This window comes from Ambystoma mexicanum, chromosome 5p (assembly GCF_040938575.1).
Source record: "Ambystoma mexicanum isolate Mex_15411 chromosome 5p, UKY_AmexF1_1, whole genome shotgun sequence".
Classification (NCBI taxonomy): Eukaryota; Metazoa; Chordata; class Amphibia; order Caudata; family Ambystomatidae; genus Ambystoma; species Ambystoma mexicanum.
The window spans coordinates 156842964-156857160 of record NC_090930.1 but is presented as its reverse complement, the minus strand read 5'-3'; the positions used below and the strand labels follow the sequence as shown (position 1 = coordinate 156857160).

Genomic DNA, 14197 nt, shown 5'->3' with positions numbered 1-14197 from the left:
ATACATGACAGTCTAGTAGTCTGTTGCAATTAAATATCATGGAAGGGAATCTAATCTACATGCATGTTGAACAGACTTTCCTTTCTACAAGACACCTGTATACATGACAGTCTAGTAGTCTGTTGCAATTGATTACAAAAAGCTGTTGAAATTCTGACATGTGTATTCAGTAAGTGGGTGGTATTCATTTTAAATAAAGGGCAAGTAGTGAGAATTGGATAGACAGGAATCCTGTGACATTGGGCCTCATTACACGGTAGGCAGTGAACCGTGGTGCAATTAGCGCCATGGTTCATGCCGGTAAAATACCGGCACCGCCTTGGTGGAAAGGGGAATTACCGCCCCATTCCAAGGTTGGAGGGGCGGTAATTCCCCCTTCCACCATTGCCCTTCCCCATTCCCATTTTTGCCCCATAGGGCATAATGGGAATGGGGAAGGCGCTAATTACGGTACCGCAATTAGCTCCCTGGGTCACTTTGCGGGTTGGTTTTTAATGCCTGCAAAAAGCAGGCGTTAAAATCCCCAACCCGCAAAGGGACCTCGTAGTAAGGCGGTAAGGATTTACCGGTACCGGTAAAATACCGGTACCGGTAAACCCTTACCGCCTACCGTGTAATGAGGCCCTATCTGCTTTTTAACAAAAGAGAGATTCATTTGGACTCTCATGCATTCAATCCATGGTGCAAGTGTGCTCAGGGTGAATTAAATACATAAATGCCTATGGTGATGTGTGTGTTACAAAGATTTCTAAAAATCTCTAAAACTGTAGCATTGTAAACTGAAGTGACTAGCGTATTGCTTTTCATAATTGAAATAGAATTTAATAGAAGTGCAACATATTCTTCTTGAAATTGATTCAATTATTTGTATTTGGTTATTAAATATACTTCTTGTGCACCCCTGTTTTTTGTCCAGAAAGGGGAAGGAAGCTGTAAGGAATCACTGTTACTAAATTGGGGGTCCAAGTTATCCTCCCGAGGAGGTCCTTCCTTAATTTAATGAAAGTGGAGGGAAGAAAAAGTGATGGCCTCTGCATAATGGCTAGGGCTGCAGCCCATTAAGTACCATCCAGCAACAGCACAAGCAGCATGAAAACATGTTCCTAAGTGGCATGATTGCCATTATTAGGCCAACAGGATTGTGTTCTGGCAATACTGGCATATAATGGCACAGCCAGGATGCCACTGTCCTCTTAAAGTGAGAATACTGGCATTATTGGGCATAGCCAGCATGTGCTTATTCAAACAGAGGGAAAAATACATATTCCCACAGTTAGCAGGAACATGTATTCCTACAGTGGCAATATTCAAATATTTAGGCACAGGCAATGCAAGTGTACTCTTTCAGTGGCAACACTGTCACGTATTGGCATACACTACATGACTATGACTTCTTACTCAGGCAATACTGACATTTATTAGGCACAGGCAGCATGACAGTGCCTTTTTACAATAGCAATAGTGGCATATATTGTTTCACAGGCACCATGAAGATGTGCTTGGCAGTGCAGGCACATATTTTGGGCACATTCATCATGGAGTTAGTTTTACAGAGGCAATCCGGGCATAAATTGTGAATACTGGCATCATGATTGATGATTTGACCCAGACTGTGGATCAGGGCAGTATTGAAGCCCATCTCCTGCTTGACCTTGCCGCCGCATTTGACACAGTGGACCATGGCATCCTCATTGAGAGGCTGTTTCTGGCAGGTATCTGCGGCTCAATCCTGCACTGGTTTTGGTCTTTTCTCACTGATCACTCTCAGTCTCTTTCTCCATTCATTTAATCGCCTAGGCCTCTCACCTATTGTGTTCACCAGGGTTCTGCTCTTTGCCCTCTCCTCTTCAATATCTATATCCAGCATCTTGTTCAACTGATTCACTCTTTTGGTTTTTAGTGTTACTCATATGAAGATCCTACTGCTGAACAGTGTGGCTCCTGCTTGTCTGCCATCCATCTTTGGATGTGAAACAATTGGCTCCAGCTTAATGGTGATGAAGCAGAGGTCTTAATCGTTGGCTCTTCTCCTGAGACTTCTGTTTGGTTGTCGGCCTTCTGGCCGGTCGATCTCGGCCCCCTGACATCACCTTCTGCAGTGGTTGAGAACCTGGGCGTGAAGCTTTCTGCTTTGCTCTTTATGCATGCCCAGGTTAGTGCGGTGTGCCAGTCCGTTCCCTTCATCTGCGCATCCTGCAAAAAGTTCTTCCCTATTTCCCCCCTTTACTTTGTCCTCTGGTTGTGTCTTCTTTGACGTCAGGATCCTTAGACTACCAAAACTCTCTTTTTCTTGCACAACCTCTTTTCCTCCTTTATCAATTGCAAATTCTGCAACATTCTGTAGCCAGTCTGGCTACTGGTGCTACCAACCGCTACTCCTCTGCATCTTCCAGCTTGAATGCCTTGCACTGATTCCTGTGGCTAAACAGATCAAGTTTAAGGCCCTGTGTATTGTTCATCGTGCTTTTTACAAAACAGGACCAGAATATCTTCAAGAAAAATGTGGTCAATATATTTCCACCCGTCTTTTGTGCTCCTCCACTGCTCTATCTATCCTGGTTCCATGTTTTAAGTACTCTCATGTGCGAGGTCTCGCTTTTAAGGTAGCCATCGCTCCATTATGGAACTCCACTCCACTGTACCTTTGGGAGATTTCTGACCATCTGTCCTTTCGGCGTGCCCTGAAGACCTTCTTGTTCTCAATTTGAATCCAGCTTGTGTTTTCCTGCTAGTTTCCTTTACAGTTCTACCTCCCTAGTGCCATGATGCCCTAGCTGGTGAATGCTGCACTCAAGAAGTCTATCTAACATACCATAACTCTTTCTCCCCTCTCCGTTGCTAGTGTGAGTTCAGTGCAAGCTGAGGAACTGTAAAAGTGCTTTTAAATGTGTTAATTGTGTTGTGCTGCAACGCGTGTGTTGCTGCTCTCCCTCCCCTTGGCCCTGTTTCCTTGTTCTGTGTTTCCCTCCCCGCCCCACCCACCGTGCTCCCATTGGGCACCGGCACGTCCCTCTGGGAGGGTCTCCTGCACTCTCTGCCCCAGCATAATTCTCCACTTTCTGGTGCTGGGATGAGTTTGGTGCAAGTTGAGGCACTGGAAAAGTGCTTTTGAATTTGTTAATTGTGTTGTGCTTCAGCGTGTGTGTTGCTGCTCCCCCTCGCCTTGGCCCTGTTTCCTTGTTCTGTGTTCCCCTACACCCTCCCACCCACTGCGCTCCCACCTGGCACTCAGCCCTTACATTCTGCCACCCCAGACAAGCCCTGACAAGGCAAACCACCCATCTGCGAAGGACCCAGGAGCTAAGGACAGCTCCTAATAGTGTCTGCCAGTGTCCGCCAGGGAAGCAAGAAGCCTGCAGCCGTAAACCTGCTGCGACAGACCAGGAAAGTTGAATCGGTATGTTTTGCATTGTGGTACCGCTACTGTATCTCATTAGGCTCTCTCCCACTCTCTAGGCTCTTCCCTGCTGGGAGTTCCTTGCACTGCTGAGTGTACCTATTCACTCCTCTCTGAGCTCCCTTTTGTGTGCCCACCCCTAGCCACTCCCCTGTGAACATCCTGTGATGTGCGGTGTTAGACTGTGCATCTCCTGTCTTTCTTCTCTCCCGCCTCCTCCTTGCACCCTCTATCCTGCTTACCGTCACCCCTATCTTCTCTAACTGCTACTCTATCTCCTATCCTATCCCTCTGACTAAATCAGAGAGGACGAAATTCAATAGGGATATCCTGGACTCCAACCCATGCCTCCCTATCGCTGATACCAACATCAGTGCTTCCTCCAGACAGACTCTTGCTGACATCCTCTTTGTCCTTCCCTCTCTAGACCTATGGACCCCTTAAATGGTCTTGTTCCTCTCTCCTTTTTCTTCCTCTCCCATTAATGGTGGCACTCAGTGGGAAGTCCTCTTGGCCTCCTTCCACTCCTCCAAGACAATCATTAATGTCTATCTGAATGGCACCGTCCTGGTCCAGGGCCCTCACCCCAATCTCCTCCTTTTCGATAGGCATCTCCCGCGTCTTCCTTCTCCTGCTACTCCTACCAGCTCCTCTCTGGCTCCTCTGCCACCTCCTTCTTCTGCACTTCTCTGGCACCCTCTTCTTCATCTCTGGTTACTTTGACATTTCTTCTATCTCCACTACCCACTAATGGGACCCCCTACCTCCTCCGCAGGGTGTTCCTCAAGCTTGTACCCCTGCAGAGAAGTCTTGGAAATGTGGCAACCTGCTCCACGTCGCTGCTCTCAATTCTCGCTCTATTGTCAAACACACCTCTGACCTCTGCAACCTCCTTAAAGTACTTGACCTGGATGCCCTTGCTCTCACAGAGACATGGTTCACGGCCAGCTCTAACACAAGTTGTGACACTATTTACATGAATATGTAAAGCAGCCTTAGTGGACAAGGCATAACCAATTAGTTTAGCTCCATCAGAAGATGGAAAGCAACAAGATTAAATCAATCAAAACTCATGTGAATTGTAATACACTGCAATAGACTTAATTAAACATTGTTTTTGTGGTAATGAAAGAATAGACTATGGTTGTTGGACATAGTCTAATAGCTACATGTACAGTAACCTCATTGGACCGGGTGAAACTGCTCATTAACAAGACATGTAAAACCCCACCTCAATAGATTGTGAGCATGGGCACCCTGTGCACATATAGACATCAATCAGACAAAGAAATCTAGTGGGATTGATGATTTACAGAGACGAGAATATAGATCACGGGCGCCACATACTGACGTCATTTGTTTACATCTGACGTCACCACGTGGATGCAGGTACACGTCACAAAGTATACATGGTAACAGAGAGGATGATGAGAAACGAACCGCCATCACTCGAGGACAGCTCAGACTGCAGCTATTCCCAATTCGAGAACAGAGAGTTGAGTCTGGCTCCTATTTACTAAGCTCCAAGTAGAAACACTAGAGTAACTACATACGGATGGTTAACCCCAAGTTCCGTATTGTCACATTGTATTATAGATTCGGCAGTGAAAGTGGGAACAGAATGCTACACTATCCATAGGAACAGCAAGGCGACATCTATATAGCAGTCCATATTGATCCCTTACCCTTATAGGTAAGCAGATAAGACAATGAGGGGTAATGAAAGACAGTAATAAAATGTGGAATTAGGGGATCATAATACAGATGACCTATCCTTATCATTGTAGAGATTGGGTGAAGAGAGTGACACCAGCTCAATAATCTGGCTAGATTACAAGAATCTTGACCGGCTTGAGTCAAAAGATAAAACACCAGAGAGTTGAGCCGATCATAAATTACATAGATTTGTCTACCCAATGCATACACTTTTCTACGCGTTTGGGAAGAGAATGTGAGATACTAATGTACACGATGGATAACGATAGATCCTAATGAACACGATACATTACTTACCATACAGATTCTCGCGACCCATTGGGCCCACACTTTACAACATAACAGAGTACTGCAAGCACTAGTCTGAAGTTGGACATCTACTCCACATCTAGCCAACAGATAGGAGGACATAATATCCAGAATATCCACAGTATTTGAGCAGATTTTTTTACCAAGTAGTGAAACCTATAACTATACGCATATCATTATCCTTGTAGGTGACCTTCTGAACTCGTAGAGCTGACCCCTAATCAACCTGGTCTCTACTGAATACCCGCATAATTGACTGCTAAGGGGTCCCCATGAGAGGTAGGACATTGCTAAATTAACCATGTGCATTAGCTATGAAGATGATTTTTTTTTTGGTAAGAAATCAGATCCACTAATTAGAAAATCTGTTCTTTTGATCACAATGAAATCACAGAATGAATTAGAAGATGTTTTCAGAACATGAACATTTGCCAAGTTGCTTTACTCCTGAAGAAGGGATTTAAAGTCCCGAAACACGTTGAGCTAATTTCTTTTTCTTTTTCTTTTTTGCACCAAATATATAGACATAAATGCATTGGACAATATGTACTGAATATTGCTGAAATTTATCACACTATGAGATCGTTTGTTTTTGGTTTGTTGATTTAAGAATTGTATGTTTATTTGAAACACAACTTTCTGTTTTTGAAAACACAACTGAAATACAATTAAGAATGAAATCTGAGTAACAATTCTAAGGTGAATTGTTTAAAGATATAGTAACTAACAAGTGGGTGTTTCTCCCACCAAGATTGTCTGATTCAAAAATACTAGATATTTGACTTACAAATACTATTACCTAATGATTTTCTGTCCGTTAACAAAAACCTAGAGTGTGCAGGGGATGTGAGTGTTCCACAGCGCATGGACACTGTTTTCTTCTGCTCTTTAGACGATTACAACCTACTGTCAGGATTGTATTGCACTCCTCTGCACCTCATTACTACCCTTGACTCCAGAGAGACATACTTATAACATTTGGTGTGCACCAGTGTAAACCTTGCTCTAAGTGACGCCATGAAGACATGTGGACGCATTAAACACAATGTATGGATATCGAGAGAATGAAGATGTGACTAAAGTGACAAAGTAAACATATATTGAATATGAAGAAAAACATATACTCTTAAAAGTTAACTAACAAGATATGCAGTAGATGTATATACGCAGAAACGCAAGGTAGATAAAACAATGTAGAAGCTTGCTACAGTAGGAAATATAACACGGGTAAAGCAGCCATGTTGAGAAATCTGACATCGGTATCGTATAATAATAATAAGTGAGAAGCCCCAAGGAGAAAGAGCAAGGCTACCAAGCTGACAGGCACTGAAATACAGATTTGTGCAGAACAAAGGATATTTGTTTGGCTCAGGATCAAGGATGCTGCAGCAAAAAGCAACTGCAAGGCCGGAAGGAGTTGAAAGGGATAGGCCATGTGTAAGATTAAGTAAAGGGGTGAATAATTGTGAGTGCCAAGTATTGAACAATCAAAAATGCAGAAAGCACATGCAAGACCGAGCAACCAAGTCTCCAGATGCCAAGAAGAGTAATAGCACCCAGTATAAGTGAATCAAATAGCACTAAATAAAGGGACAGTATGGACAAAATCATGGTCTCCTCACACGTGGCACAAGACCAGAAGACAAGACAAGGACTATTCATAAAAGCTGCAGACGAAGATAGCAATGTACCTGCACTCCCTTTAAAGTTCTGTGGAAGAGAACAGTCAGCAAGGTCACTACAGAGAAGAAGCCTTGGCTTAGGGCCTAACTGATGAGAGATGGTAGGCTAATTAGGTAAGGATGGTAGTTGTCTGATGTTATTCCTTTGCCCCTGGGTTTCGTTGCTTACATGCTGCTAATGAGCCTAATGTCCAAGGTTGGAGGAGATTGCCAACCTATCATGAGGGTCTAAGAAATGGCGGACCATACAGTGTTGAAGAAGCCTTTCCACTGCTGTTGTCATGCTATTATCAGTATTATAGGTAATTGGAGGTTGTTCAAGGTGTGCCTACTTGATAAAGGGCAGCCAATGATGATACGCTTATATGAAATATAGGTATATATGTTCCCTTAACCAATCTCTTGTAAAAACCTTGAAACCCGTGTGTATAGGCACGTTATAAATGCCATATCATATCATAACCTTAACCTTGTTGTAATACTGTGCTCCTGTAATTCTTATTACGCACTTTCGTTACCTACTATGCCCCCCACAACATACCTACTTTGCTTCAATCACATTGCACCTTGTACTAATGATAACACTTAAAGTAATGAATGATCTGTCTCCAGCACATTCAACACTTAGCACTGATTATAACTCCTGATGCTTTGATGGTAGCCCCCCGCTTCAGGAGGGGTGTTCCTCTCAATGCATTTGATCTACCCATGCTATCTGACCTTACCTATTATGTACTCGATGTAGTTCCCTACAAGAGGAGAACTCTATACATTGCATTTACCTGCCACTTGATTTTACCAGATTTGTATTGGATGTAGTTCCCGACAAGAGGAGAACTCTAAACACTGCATATACCTGCTACCTGACTTTAACTTATATGTATCTGATGTAGTTCACTATAAGAGGAGAACTTTTCCACATTGCACATGCCTGCTACCTGATGTAACTTAATGTGTACTTGTTGTAGTTCCCTAGAAGAGGAGAACTTTCCATACTGCATAAACCTGCTGCCTGACTTTTTCCTAATATGTATTTGATGTAGTTCCCTATAAGAGGAGAACTTTTCATACTACATACACCTGCTACCTGATTTTTGCTAATATGTATTTGATGTAGTTCCCTATAAGAAAAGAACTTTTCCGCACTACATATGCCTACCACCTAATGTAACCTATATGTATTTGAGGTAGTTCCTTAGAAGAGGAGAACTCTCAATTCTGTACACAACTCTCTGTATGTTTTTGTTATTTTTTCATCTATGTATGTTATCCCTCTTTGTTTGCCGCTATCTGTAACCTTTTATGACACTTATTGTACCTTGTCTTAAGTTAAGGGCCGAGATGCCTTAGGGCTATGCGTGCTGTACAAATAATAAACCAAACCAATCCCTCTGCACAATAGGTTTTTACTGTTTGCCATGTAGGATGTCATCATAGCTGATGTACATCGAGGTAGCAAGCCTTTGCAGAGAGTGTGTGAGCTATAATTTGTTAGTTCAGCAGGTTTCCCTACTTTATTGAACTGATAAGAAAGTAGTATTTTGCCATATTATTTGAGCCTGTCTGGTTATTTGGGCCTGAGATCATTTATTTGGTAATCCCATTCGGCACTTGAAACGCTCCAGGTTCTATTGCACAACAATCATTTCACTCCACACGGAGGTGTCAGGAATCGATTATCACAAAATAGCAGCCCAAGTTACGGCATTCTGTGTACCTGAATAAAGTCCTGGCGGTAAATCACAGAACAACAGCCCTGGGGTCACGTTTAGGTCTGGCATTAGGAGATAACTTTGCTCTGTTCAGCCATGGCGTGGATATGCCCTGCATGGCTTATAGTCAGAGGGCACCTCTCAACCCCCACGGGCTCAACATAGATCTCCAGGGGCACAACACAAAATCAACGCAAGACTGATTCACCCCACTTTCCCTAGTATACGGAGTTGTGCATTTCCATTGCTGCATGAGTTGTGCTGTTTAAACAGTATGCAGTATCATCATGACTGTGTCCACTGGGTACTTTGTCCATGCTCTGGCAATCTGGGCATGTCACCTTTTACTGGGCAAGGCCTCATGCCCGACTCAGTAATCCCTGAACAACCTGATTGTCTCCAGGTGCACGGGCTGTGGACATACGCCAGCGGCTACTTTGACCCTGGTAGGGCCGAACCATGATATAAAACCCACTAGGAATGATATTTTGCCCCTAGATGGGAATCACACAAGCATCCACGGTAACCTGTGGTTGTAGAGCTGGTCCTTAGGACCCCTTTCCGTAAATAATAGAATCATAGGTTAAAATGAGTAATTTCCCAAATATCAGTCTGCACACAGAACTTAAATTCCTTCCGGGAGAGGGGGATTGGAGATCTGTAAAAGACCACAGTTTCTTCACTAGATGCCATATACCCGGTAAGCCGTAGCATGAAGAGGTCTCAGTTCTAGCCTGAGCGCATGAATGTGAGGCCCTCCCCTTGTCTTCCAGGAGAGGAGCCCAGCCTGAGCCCTTAAGTGTTCCAAAGTTTTGGGCTGTGCTGTTGAACACAGGCCCGGCTCCAGCAGGGGGGCTAGGCCCCACCAAGAAACTGCTCTGGCCCCCCCTAGAAAGGAGGCATCTGACCAAGAGTTGCTTGTGTGCAGTTTGGTTTTCGTTCCGTTTATGAATGAAAAGAAAGCAGTACGCACACTGCAGACATTGCGCACAGTGGTCACCAGCTTAGTATTGGGTTAATAAGGAAGTATACAGGCTTGCTATTAGATACCAATGCAGTCGTACCATTTTGCACCCGTTAGACAGTTAATACCTCTACAGCAGTGCCTGGCAAATGTGTTTCCATGCCTGCACAAAAGTCCAAACTGTTTGTATTGCCAGTGCTTGTTTTGCTTTGCACCCGCTTTCCATCACTCAGGGGATTTGCTAATCACTTTTCTTGCTGTGGAGCTTGCACAGTGCCATGTAGAATGATGCTCTATGGTGCTTCTATTTCTGGAGAAGTCAATTGCGCAAGTCCGAATTTTTGTGTAATCAGGCCTGTCAATGTCTTTGGGTGCTTTACAACCACGTGGCCACGTAGTTACTCACACAGTAGTTATTTTTATTTCGCCCCACACGCACATGGTCACCATATTTTATTTTGCCCCACATGTACAGTGTCACTGGAACACTGCGACATCCCGGCCGCTTTAGTGGAGCTCATGATTTTCCAGGGCTCTGAGACTTGTGGTGCAGGGTACAGGTGAGTTGAAGAGTCATGCGCTCGATTTGAAATGTACTGGGCCTCATTATAAGTTTGCCAGTCAGGTAACTACGGTACCAGTAAACTTGCCGGTACCATAGTTACCAGACCGGCAAACTACGAGTTCTGCTCGTGGGTGCCATTATGGCACCAGGTTTGACCTGGCAGCCGTCCCGGCACTCGCGAGCAAGCATGTTGGATGCACTGCCACCATTCTGAATGGTGCCGGTACATCCGACCTCTCCATTCCCATTGAGCTCTATACGGCTCAATGGGAATGGGGACCATTCCATTCTGGCGCCCAAGAATGGGCAATTACCGGGTCCGGCAGGACCGTAATGACCCGGTAATTGCCCATTAGTGGGTGCTGGAATTTTTCGGAAGTTTGGCGGCAGCCTGACGGTTTTACCGGCAAGGCTACCGGCAAACTTATAATGAGGACCACTGTCTTTCTTTTGAAAATCGCAGTTGGCTACGCTTATGCATTTGCAATGAGAATAAGCATAGCAGATTTTGGGCGCAGAGGAAATGCGCAATTTTGGGGCTTACTGACGTCTTTAAGGTAGCTCTTCCATACTTTGTCACTGTGCTGTACCAAACAATAAGCAGCACTAATAGGATAGCTGAGGTGCAATGCATTTGTCATGGAAGTAAGACAATGCAGAGCAACAAATACAGCAAGATGGCTGGATCGCACAGCCTTGGCCCACACCTGCGCATTGATTGATCAGTGATATTCTGTAATTTCTGCACGTGCCCTCACGATGCACAGGCGTGGGCCAAGCGGCAGCCACTAAGTCTAAACACCCTTGTTGACATAATGTTGCACTACATGCAGTCACAGTGCCAGCTGCAGTGCTTACACTTTACTTTGGATCTTAGTCGAGGTTGAAGTAAGAGTTGCAGGTAGGTGGAGGAGGCAGAGGCCAGTCGTCCCTAGCCCCGGGCTTGTCAGATGGGAGTTTCATGTTTTGCTTACTTTTTTTAATTGGCTGGCACTTCTATGAGTATTGAGAAAATGCTTCTCTTTCAATGTCGCAGATAATCCAAATTCGAATGAGAACACGTAAGAGCAAAATACTCTTTTCTGCTGCTCCCACATGGCATGGGAGGAGTGGAAAAGAGTCTTTTGTTCTTATGTGTTCTCATTCGAATTTGGATTATCTGTGACATCGCAATAGAAGCATTTTGCTTATCCACGTTGCTAAGTTCGCTTGATTGATTGAAAGAACACTCAAAGTGGTAGGCGGACTAATAATGGGTAGCTTCAGGCCATTGGCTCTGGATGCATGGGGCTCAATGTTCGATAACTGTGATTTGAGTAGTTGAATATAAGAGAGGCTTACAAGCTTCTGTCTGTTTCTTCCGTGGTGAACTGCAGAGAAAACTGCACTATGTCCCTCACGCTCCGCAAGGTGTCATAAAATATATGCTGGTTGCTGGAAAAGTCCTGGGATCATGGAAAACTTTAAGTACTTGTCAGTGGCGGCAGTGTGGCTAATGTCCACACAGCTGTACTGACATTGATTAATCCCTCGCTCACTGATTGAGCCAAGAAGGCCGCCTTCTTGTTGCATGGGGTTTGAAGAAATCCCATACTGCATCCAACAGTATCTATGGTAATGACTCCTGGCCCCAGCTGATTATGTCAACGCAGGTTGATTTACCCACTGCTGGCACAGTTGGGGGGACAGTCACTGCCCACAGCCCGAGTTGGCACCATCTGCGACACTGGGAGTAGGGCGTAGACACTGTCTGCAACGCTGGGGGGTGAGGGCACCTCCTGCAACTCTGAGAGGGGAGGTGCAAGAACCCCCTAAAACACTGCAATGGATTAGCCTCAGACTTTCTCCCTTACTCGCACTCTCTCTGATAATCGCATGATCACCCTGTTCAGTCTCTTACTTCTAGCCTTGTTTACTTTTTCTTCCCTGCTTCTTCTTTAGTCGCTTTTTTGGCTGGAAGATATTTCCACAAACTCGTCATACACTTAGCAACTGCAGCTTGTCTCTCCCTGCCCCACTCTACTCATCCCCACGTGTACCCATGTTTGTGACCTCTTCCTGTCACCTTACTAGCCCCGCTACACTTCTCTTCCAATTTTCTACCCCTACTGTCCCTGTGTTGTCTGGACTCTTGTTCAACCTGTTATGCCACCCCCCTTGCAACTTGCCTGTGCCACTTTCTCACATTATTCATGTAGGTGGAGGGGGGTGCATGCATATCCAGGGGTGGGGCAATGGTTCTGGGGTCACGCTAGCAGCAGATGCGATGCACAAACAATGTCGGAGAAGAGGCATAAGGCCCTAAGATACGAGGGGCGCAGAGGGGCATCCCTTCTATTATAGGAACATACTTCAATGTGCCCCAAGCCCACTCCTGCACTCCCCTGACCCCTACGCCCATGCGCTCCAGCGCTCCAGCATTGTGGGGCATCGGGGCTGTCACAGCCTATCTTCAAAGAGGTCGCCAAGAGAATGGGCAGGAAGGAGGCATGAGGGGGAGGGATGTGCGAGTACAAGGATGAGCCAGGAAACGGAGAGAACAAGGATGAGAGGGCAGAACGAGAGAGGGGCAGCGACAAAGAGAAGGATGAATGGGGGCAGGAAGATAACAGAAGTAACAAGCAGCAATAGAGAGGTAGGGTAGGGTAGAGTAGAGCAAATAGGCACTGAGGATGCGAAGGATGGAAGGAGAGGTGCAGGGCAGACAGAAAAAGCAAAAGGGATAGTCAGGACGTGAGGGTTAGAGCAGAGTGAAATGAATATGAAGGAAGCGAAGGATGGGAGGAGTTGGGCAGTCAAAAAGCAGAAGGAACAGTCAGGAAGACCGGGACAGAGGGGAAGGGACAAGTAGAAAGCAACAGATGGTGCAGGAAAGGCAGGAAGAAGGGGGCAGTGAGAGGGAGAACAGAGTAAACGGGCAGCAAGAGAAGGAGGAAGGAGGCAGGAAGAAAGCCAACGGGAGAGGCAGAGAACAGGGAGAGAACTGGACTAGTGTACTACTGGTTTGAGACATATGTTATGCCATGGATGCACAAAACATGCGTGCGCCTTTGTCCCTCGCATGTACACACACAGCCTTAGGGCAAGATGGTGAGTATGGGCCGTGTTTCAGTGCTTCCTGTCATACGACTTACTAGAGGGTTTCTGACCAAACAAGTGTGGAAGACTGCCGGTCCAGAGGATGTCATGGCTGGGACTGTTCATAAAGTAGTGATTTTATTAGCTCATGCAGTTTTGGTAACTGTCCATAGTGTCTGTATGGAAACAGAATCTAACCTGTGTATTGTTTGTGCCAGAGGCTTGCAAGGCTATATAATGTAGCTCCGGGGTGGGTTAGACTACTCTCACACCAAATGGAAATTGGGCCCCCCAATAACACCTCTGGCCCACCTAGATGATACATGCTGGAGTCGGGCCTGGTTGAACACCTCTCCTTCTCCCCCCATTTCCTCAAACACAAGTAGCACAATTGAACAATTGCAGTGACTTCCTGTCCATCACTTTCTATTAGGGCAAAGGACACTCCCATTTTCTCTGCAAGTGGCCTGTCATCCTACGCAGCTGAGCTCACACCGCACTCTCCCTCTGGCTGAAACAATCACAGTGCAATCAATGGACACAATGGGGCTCATTACGAGTGTGCAGGTATGGTAGAAATGGCAGAAAAAAGGGCAGTAATACTGGCCCTGGCATTTTTACCACATTGGCACACTCCACGTTTGACCTGCCAGTAGCTCAGAACCCTACCAGCAAATAATTGGCGCATTCACTGGCAGTACCGGTGCTGGTGATTGCGGCAAACCCATTCCATGGAGTCCAAATACCTGGATATCGGGCGCCTGTAACGGTAAG

General features: G+C 45.5%; 1 protein-coding gene across 9 annotated transcripts in view; it reads left to right on the top strand.

Annotated features, from left to right (window-relative positions):
* Nucleotides 1-14197, top strand: part of LOC138480812 (actin-binding protein WASF3-like) — a 1100082-nt gene that overhangs the window by 263467 nt on the left and 822418 nt on the right. Inside the window, exon 1 of one of the 9 annotated variants that reach the window (XM_069612564.1) lies at nt 5680-5701. The exons of the other annotated variants lie outside the window; for them this stretch is intronic. The gene's annotated coding sequence lies outside the window, so the exon portion shown is untranslated. Of the gene's footprint in view, nt 1-5679; nt 5702-14197 lie in introns of those variants that run through there. 9 annotated transcript variants of the gene reach the window in all.